Source organism: Oryza sativa, chromosome 1, assembly GCF_034140825.1.
Source record: "Oryza sativa Japonica Group chromosome 1, ASM3414082v1".
Classification (NCBI taxonomy): Eukaryota; Viridiplantae; Streptophyta; class Magnoliopsida; order Poales; family Poaceae; genus Oryza; species Oryza sativa.
The window spans coordinates 14825547-14834989 of record NC_089035.1 but is presented as its reverse complement, the minus strand read 5'-3'; the positions used below and the strand labels follow the sequence as shown (position 1 = coordinate 14834989).

Below are 9443 nucleotides of genomic sequence, written 5' to 3'. Positions count from 1 at the left end.
GCGGCGCGATAGGAAGCTCCTCGTATAACATCAGATCGAGCCATCCAGCGCGGGGGTGACCAACTATCACCGCCCGCAAAACGGCGGGTCGGCATCGGCATGGGCAGCATCCGGTGAGGCCCGTGCACATTACGAAAATATACCGTTAGGAATTACTTCATCCGTTTTAGAACTTTTTAGTATTGTCTATATTTATATTGTTAATAAATCTAAACACACAAGAACTTTTTAGTATTGTCCATATTTGTATTGTTAATAAATCTAAACACACATATATATGTTTAAATTCATTAACATATATATGAATATGGGCAATGCTAGAAAGTCTTATAATATGAAACGAAAAAAGTATATATGTGCAGTAAAAATCTAAAAACTATTGTTGTATTAAAAAAATGAACGTCTGATATTCGTCCATATTATCATGAGTAAAATTTTTACTCGTAAATTTACTTATGATAAAAATTTTACTCATGGTGACATGAACGAGTCTCTGACGTCTATTTTTCGATTTAAGGGTAGTTTTCAGGTTTTCAATATATATATGGTTTGCCCCACATATTTTCATGTGCACATAAGCACAAGGAAAAAGTACGAATGACCTTGTGCATGTAAACCTAAAAATATCGTGGTCGATCGAATTAACCCCCCAAACTCGAAAAAACCAAACATTTTAATTCTCAACTCTTCAATCTGGATGAATTACACCCTCCAGCACTATTTTGAATGGTTTTTGGCTAGGCTGCCTGATGTGGCATTTTGAACGTGGAAAAAAATATTTCTAAAATAATGGGTCCACCTATCAGTGCTCCATATCTCATGTGTTCTTCTCTTCTACCTCCCCATCTATCCCTAGCGTGGGCATCGACGCCACCGACAAGCCCTCTCGCCACCTCTGCCACCAGCCTCTCCATCGCCGGTGCCGGCAGCCACATTAGCACCTCGACGCCCTCCTTGGAGCAGCACACACCAAGGACATTTAGGTACGTCTTCTTCCGCTTCCTCCCTCCGCCGCCGTCGCCTTTGTCCCCACACCTCTTTGACTTGGGCAGCGACAGTCTTGCCTTGAGCCCTTCCGCCTCATCCTTTCTAGCCATCGCCGATTCAAGAGAACCAAATGGGGATCAAGAAGAGGTGATCTGGATTTGCTGCAAGGAGGATGAGGACGTGGCGGTGTCGTCGACGATAGCGACGATGGCACCAAAAGATTTGTGATTTTGTAATCGACGGGCAGCTAATCCGGCAAGGTTGTGTTTGTCAATGAGGATCTCGAGCTCTCTCAGGGTGGCGGCAGAGGCTCGAGACGTGCATCTAGTGGTGATGGGCGGACGCGGAGCTAGGGGTGCGATTGGTGGTGATGGGTGGACACAGAGCTCGAGGTGCTGGTGGTGGATCTGGCTGCAACAGAGGGAGAAGGGGCAGATCCCGTTGTCGGCGCCATGAGACTCCAGCTTAACGGTAGCCGCTGTCGCTGTCGGTCATCAGCTTAGCTTGTATGGTTGCCTCCACACTGCCGACCCCGACGACTAGGATGACAGAGTGTTCGCCGCCTCCACCATGTCAGCAAGAAAAGCAGATAAGGGGAGGGGAAAAATTGCAGCATTGACAACTGGGCTCCACTGATTTGTTTTTTGTTTTTGCTGGCTAGGCTGCCATGTGTATTGTCTGCATTCCATCAATTTTGGTCTGAAATTTATTTAAAGATTCAAATTTCAGTTGTCAAATTTGTGATCAAATAATTCTACCATCTTTGTTTATTTTGCAAATAAGTGTTTTTTTTTGCATTGAGAATTTTGTTGTCCCAAATAGGCTAGCATATAAGTATGAGATAAGGGCAACATAGGCTCAGTTTGAAAGTTCGTTTAGCTTTTGCAATTCTATCATTTGTCGTGATCTCATTTTCTAAATTGTTAAACGGTGTGTGTTTGCAAAACCTTTTTACATACAAGTTTATTTAAAACAATACTCATTTTTCAATTTTATATTTGTTAATATTTAATTAATCATTCACTAATAACCTCCTGTCTTGTTTCGTGTGGAACATATCAGTTTACCCCAAATATAGGTTGGAACGCAGCCATAATCATTTTGAAGGAAAATTACACTTCAATAATATATTAGTACAAGTCAACTCACGATCAAAACTATTTGGACGAGGCAAAATTTATGTGTATAGCAAGGTTTGAGGGAAAATTTATGGGCTAATGTTCTAAAAAAAGAACTAAGCCGAAGTTGCCTAACACGTTTGAAAACGATACTAGTGGTGATATCCGTACCACTAAAATATCTCTAACTAGCGCTTGTCTAAATTTAGAGTTAAAATATCTTTATATTTTATATTTCAAGATGAATGTAGCATTATTCTAGTACTCCATACAACATAACCTCTCCATCCCATAAAAAAAATTAAATTTAAAAATATACTGTTCATCCAAGTTTTTTTTAAAATACCACCCGCGACGTCACGCCCACGTCATTTTCGTGCAATGGTTGTACGAAATCGACGGTATATTTTTGGAAAAATTGTGCATCCCAAATATCCTAGAAATTTTTTCAATGAACAGTATTTTTAAAAATTTAATTCCAAATATGACACATCCTAATAATATAATAATATGAGACGATTACAAGTCACAAATCGTATTATTATTATTATATTTTTTTAATGGAAGGAGCGATGCACAATCTAAACACATCGCAAGTCAAACAGAAAAAAAAGGATAAATGAATTACCATGAACGGTTGTTTGGAAAAAAAAAGCAGCCCAAATGCGACCTGGGCCTCATACTTCATCGATCCCCTCCCGACTTCCCTCGACAAGAAAATTGTGATTTTGCTATCGCAAAAGAATGATTTCGCTGGAATACTATTCTTTCAAAGTGATTAAATGCTATTTTGGGTCTTTTGGTTAGAAATGATTTTGCTCTATTTTAATTTTTGTTTTGACCAAAATACCCTTGTCTCTTTTACCTGTTTGACCAGATCGAATCGATCTCATCCAGCCTCTTCGGCTCGAGGAGGGAAGCCTCGCCGCCGTCGCCCATGGTGGCCTACGCGCGGCGCCGCCGGCGCCACACCTGGCTATAGGCGGGCTGAAGAGGGATGCGCTCTGCCGGCTAGACGCCACGGCCGAGCACAAGCAGGACGAGAGTGGCCTGCCGTGCCGCTGCAGCAGGGGCGGACGGCAACGTCGGCGAAGATCGAGGGCACCCGCCGCCGCATGAGCGACTCTCTTCCACGCCCTGCCGAGAAGCCTCGCCGCCGTCGGAGCCCACGTCTATTGCTCCCATGGTGGTGCTGTGCCTGCGTGCGGCGGCGGCGTCGCCGCTGCAAACATCACGCCGGCGCCCCCGCATCGGCTCCGGCTCTGGTGCCGGCGCCTGCCTCCGCCGCTCCCCCACCTGCGTCCCGATGCCGACGTCCCTGCTGGAGGAAGGCGCCAATCGCGTGCGCCGTGGAGGTGGCCGGCGGTGGCGTAGACGCTGGCTTGTTGGAGCGAGCACCGCATCGGGATAGTAGGGGAGGAAGAGGGGAAAGAGAGAGGAGGGAGTATGACAGGTGGGACCACGTCGAGGGTATTTTGGTTAGACAAAAATTAAAATAGAGCAAAATCGTTTCTAATAACCAAAAAACGTATTTCAGTGAATACCCCTTAGTTTAGGATAGCATTTTAATGAATCACTTTGAAGATAGTATTCCAGCAAAACCATTCTTTTGCGATAGCAAAATCACAATTTTCTCTCCCTCGACGGCGCCGCTTCCCAACGTCCAATGGCGAGCAGCCGGCTCTCGATCCGGCGGGTGTAGTCTCCGCGGCGTCGGCGACGGCAGCGGGAAGCTTCAGCTTCGGCCAGATCGACGGCACCCTCGCCGCCGGTCTCCGATGGGACCAGGTATGCCCGCCTCTACTCCTAGGTCTGTCCGTGCGCCGCGCTTCGGTGCCGATCGATCCCAGTAACTCGTTTTATCCCACATCGCCGATTCTGATCAAGCGCGACCTCTTTATAAGGTCAGTTCGACTCTACTTCATCGCCTCACCAGGGGCACCCGCCCCGACTGAATACAGCGAAAATTATCGCCCCTGTGTGCATCGGCTGGGCATGTTTGTTTATATACCCCCTTCCGGTTAATAGCTGTAAAAAGAAGAAAAAAAAGGAGCAGTGAAAAGATTCAATACGGCAACGATAAGGTTGTGTCAGTCGGTCCTCTGGTTGGAGGCAGCGCTAGACACTAGCGCCTTAGCTTTTTTAAAATTTGGATTTTTTTTTTCTGTTGCATCCTTTTTTAGTCTGTCTTAAGCCAAGAGAAGCTTAAATAAAGTCTTAAAACATTAAGATGGAGTAGGAGAGGAATTGCATACAGCTGTTTCGATATGCCCTTACTGCTAGCAGTTTCGCCTTAAGATGCAAAACTTCTATACATTGCTGTTTTGATATGCCCTTACTACTAGCAGTTTCGCCTTAAGACGCAAAACTTCTAACCGACTGAATTTCCATGTTTCGACTGGATGCCGGTCAGAGATGACTTGGCAGATGAATAATTTTGGATTCGTACTCTGCAGATACGATGGTTAGCATAGTATTAGTAGTGCCTTGTCATTTATTCACTGAATTTTGGCTTATATGCAGTTCTATTTTTAATAGTAAATTTCTCTGTAAAATTTGCATTTATATCTGAATTAATTTACGCTGCAGGACTATGGCAGTAAAGATTTGGCTGGAACATCCAATATTTTCAGCCAATTGTCTGAAGATGTGATTACCAAGGATGCAAATAACTAGCAACAAGAGCAGGTATGTGCAGAGTTGCAGACAACCGCTGAGACTCAACCGAATTCATCCAGGCATAGAAACGGAAAAATAGACCATAGCAGCAATAGTTCTGATCAGGTAGATGAAGAATCCAACATTTTGAAGAGTCTTTTATGTTGCTCAGGGATTCATGTAAGTAATAATTTCTGATCCTTAAGTCAAATGATTTTTTTTCCTTAATTTTTGTTTGTAAAAATGACTGTCCTTTTTTTAATTTTCTCAGAGTACATAAATATGCTGAAGGAAATAGCATTGTCGCAAAGAGATGCAAAAGGTGAAACATGGGTGCTGAAGAATAACTGCCAGTAATTTTAGCTGAAGCTGACCGTAGCAAAGTTTTGGTTAGTGTAGCGAACTGCAAACATTAATTTCATTCAGATGAGACATGCAAATTTGATTGAGAGGAAATGTCTCCCATGTCTTCTTAAAACCTTGTGGAATGGCTAGCTGGTTCTTTTTGTAGGAAGGACAAATCTGAAACAAGAAGATGTAGGTGACAGGTACATACTCGAATACAAACATTTGGTATTGACTGGAGGACTGAAACATTTTGTTCTTTCCCAGCTTTCAATGCCATACAGTATTGAAGCATGTCCTGGTAATACTTCCTTCAAATTCGTTCTTTTCTCATTTGTCAGGTTGCGAGCTCCAACAAATTTGGTGCAAAGTTTGTTATGGGAACCTGGTATGGAGTGTACACGGGAAAAAGGTATATCAACAGAATGATTAACTGATCATGCTTAATTTGCTGAGACCTTTTACAGTGTTTGCATTTCTAAAATAGTATAGATCTAACGGCTCACGATGAAAGGTGCCTTATGAAAGGTATCAGAGGTAGAAAGGTACTAAGGATTAAAAGGTAATTGATAACAGGGCAATTATGTCTAACAACGTATGGACGTACCGAAAGGTACGGTGTAAGTGGATTTGAAGGTACCACAAGGTACCGTGTAAGTAGTTTTTAAAGGTAACGTAAAATATGATTTATGTGGTGGGGACAAAAATTACATTCTCTTCTATTCGGTTTCCAATCTTCAGTCGTTCTGTTTGCGTCGGTTTCCAAACTTTGGTCCGATTCACGTGGTACATATCATATTCGCATGATCTTGATAATTATTTCCAGTTAGTCATTAATTTTCATAGCAATTTGGTGATCCATCGTTTGATGAATGTAATCAAAGATCGAAAGGACAACAAATTGAGAAGATTTACGCACCTAACAAGAACAAAACAAGTTCAATGAGGAAGATTTGCGAAAAAAACTAAACCAATCGTCTGACAGATCGAGACCATGCGGCCGCTTCTAGCTCCGGCGAACATAGGCAGTCCTGGACCACTTCCTCCGGGTCCTCTTCCTCCGCCGCCCCTCCCTCCAACCACCGCCTCCGGCCACACGTTCACCGCCAGCCCTCAATTCTCCACCTTTCAACTTATCGAAGAACACGTAAACCTTACGTACGAATAGAACGTATCTAAGAACGATGCAACGCAACAGGCTACAAGCTAATTCCATCGATACCTTCTCATACCTTTTCATATGTGTAAAAGACACATTTGTCATTCTAATATCATCATATTTACATTAATGCCACCTATTACAATATTTTCTTTCCATACCTTGCCCCTCGCAGATCAACGGCTCACGTCGCCCCACCTCCTTGTACCTCGCAAACATCGTAAAATCCCTCTAATTTGTTATTTTCTTTGAGATAGCAAGAAGTAACTGAACTCACTACTTGAATTTGATATTAGGCAAACATTATCTGACTAGTACCAGCATTTTAATTTCTTTTTTCTGATTGCCCATGCGGGAACTTATTATTCACTTTTGATGTTTCAACCATTTTGTACAGTTTGTCCCTGCCTACATAATTCCTCTCCATGTTTATCTAAAAATGGAAAAAGTATTCGCCATGTTTATATTTTACAGCTTTCTAATATTATGGTCTGCCTTCACATGTAGCATCAATTCTATAGCAAACATTTTGCTCTGCACTTCAATCAGTTGGGCTTGAATTTCTCTCATAAATCGATTATGTAATGGTTATGAATTGCACTTCAAATTACATGCAGTACCTGTCCAGGTCGTTGGTTATTTGCCTCCATAAATCGATCCTTCGTATTTTTTTGCCTCAGGTCTCTGCTCTTATATAGAAGTAGTGAATTTTTAATTCCCATATACTACGCTATCCTTCTTCGAACATCAGTGCTAGGTATTTGTCAACTACTGCTAAATATGTGGTAAACATTGTTTACTAATTGCTATCCTGATGGTTTTTCTCATGGAAATATAGCTGGACTTGGTTGTTTACCGTATACGAGGAGAACCATTTGGATTGAGGCAAGGTGATCCATTATCACCATATTTGTTGCTCTGTGCTGAAGGCTTTTCTGCTATATTACTGAAGGCAAAGAATGAAGAAAGAGTTGGTGGGGTTAAAATTTGCCAAGGAGCACCATGCATCTCTCACCTGCTGTTGCCGATGATTCTTTAATTGTGATTCGTGCAAACGGGAAGGATGCAACACAATTGCAAGGAACTCCCCAATTATATGAGCTGCCTTCAGGGCAAATGATAAATAACGACGAGTCGGCTGTAATTTTTAGCAAGAACACTAGGGATCAGAAGAGAAGTGAGGTGATGCAAATGTTGCACATAACAAAGGAAACACAAAATGAGAAATATCTGGGGCTTCCAATGTAGATTAGAAAATCTAGAGCTGAAGCTCTTGAGTATCTAAAAGATAAGACTGGCAAACAATTCACAGGTGAAGGAGATTATGATCAAAGCTGCACAAGCTATCCCTATCTACGCCATGGCATATTTTGATTTAACAAAGGGCTTATGTGACCAGATAAGCACTCTCATTTGTAGGTATTGGTGGATCCAGCAAGAGAAGGAGAAAAAACGCATTGGATCAGTTGGGATAATCTGAAAAAGTCAAAGAAGCAAGATGGGCTGGGTTTCAGAGACATTTATGCTAGGATCCTTAAAGCAAGATCCAGGCTCTGTGTGCTAGGATCCTTAAAGCAAGGTATTTCCCTACTGCTGATATCCTATCTGCCCATCTGATCGGGAATATGTCATACACATAGCGAAGTATTGTAAAAGGTGTTGAGCTGCTGAAAGAGGGCATTATTTGGAGAGTTGGGAATGGCTAAAGCATCAATATTTGCAATGATGATCCATGGTTACTAATAAGAGGAATTACGAGACCAGTCACACACCTAAGGGACACAATTTGATCCGGACATTTTCTGTAATCCTCAAATCTGAAGCGGCGTGGGATGCATATTGATACTAGATGCCATGTTTGCAGGAGGCTTGATGAGGATCAGGGACACCTCTTTTTCAAATGTAAGTATGTTAAATATATCTGGAGAGAGCTGGGATTAGAAATAACAAGAAACATGTTTGCAGAGATGTAATCTGTCCATGAGTTAGTTGAAAAGATTACTGATCTAAACTATCGTATGCAGCTTCAGGTTCTCTCTCCCCTAAAATCCTAAATAATCGGTGGCATGAACGAAATGGAATACAACGAAAGAAAAAAAAATATTTCTACAGAGGGCGCTAGGGGTGTACATAGCGCTTGGCTTTTAAAAAAATTGTGAGATGAAATTCTTTTTTTTTTCCGGTTGCATTAAGGTCCCGTTCTTTTTATTCAATAAGAGTTAGATGAAGATTAAGATTTTCGTGGCACACTTTTCAAACTGCTAAACGGTGCGTTTCGTGCAAAAACTTTCTATATGAAAATTGCTCTAAAATATCATATTAATCTATTTTTCAAGTTTGTAATAATTACAACTCAATCAATCATACGTTAATACTACTTTGTTTTGCAAAATAAACTTAATCTTTATCTTTAGGAGATTCAAACACCATCTAACTGGTTACTCCACCAATTCCAAATTTGTAAGATGGAGTTATTTTCTTCTTAAACTCGTTGGCTAATCCTAATCCACCGGTTCAAATTTCCTTTGGATAAAAATATGTTGATGAATTTTTTGTTGTTGAACTCATTGGTTATTAATCTACCAATTCCAAATTTCCTTTGGATAACTAGTTCAAGCACTCCATGATACTCACATTCAACATACTCTGATACTCGTGCACATGATATAAAAGCAATAAAGCTCACTACTTATCATAAGTCAATATTATAGCTAACATGTATAATATGTTATGTTAGCTACAAGGTTAGTTTTATCTTTGTCATCCTCTCTCGTTCTCTCACTATGAATTTAATGCATATTTCTTGCAGCTTGTGTTGAGCTAACTCGTGCATGAGAGCCAACACTCTCTACTTCTCTTTACCTGTCTCTTTCACATAAGCATATAGTTTGTTTATAGCTACTATTATTATCCTTGCTCTAAGACTGTAAGAGCAGATACATTGCTGTGTTGCTAACCTTCTGCCAGCAATTTCGCTGTGAAGATGCCAAATTTTCTAACCACCTTGCCGAGTTTCGATTGGATGCTAGTGACAGATGATCTGGCAGATGAATGGTTTGGATCATACCCAAATGTAAAGTACCCCTCCGTATTTTAGTGTATGACACCGTTAACTTTTTATAAATATTTGACTATTTTTCTTATTCAAAAAATTTATGTTATTATAATTTATTTTA

The 9443-nt window shown here is 41.1% G+C and overlaps 1 long non-coding RNA gene across 3 annotated transcripts; it reads left to right on the top strand.

Annotated features, from left to right (window-relative positions):
• Nucleotides 1–3713: 3713 nt before the first annotated feature.
• On the top strand, nucleotides 3714–8278 carry LOC9266820 (uncharacterized). Of its 3 annotated transcripts, XR_003242306.2 has the most exons (6): nucleotides 3714–3893; nucleotides 4695–4943; nucleotides 5035–5311; nucleotides 5450–5520; nucleotides 6948–7024; nucleotides 7106–8273. It is a non-coding gene; the product is annotated as an uncharacterized lncRNA (long non-coding RNA). The 3 variants fall into 3 exon arrangements; XR_001545035.3 differs by lacking the exon at nucleotides 6948–7024 and having other exon boundaries at nucleotides 7106–8278; XR_001545033.3 differs by lacking the exons at nucleotides 6948–7024; nucleotides 7106–8273 and having other exon boundaries at nucleotides 5450–5848.
• The last annotated feature ends 1165 nt before the right edge of the window (nucleotides 8279–9443 follow it).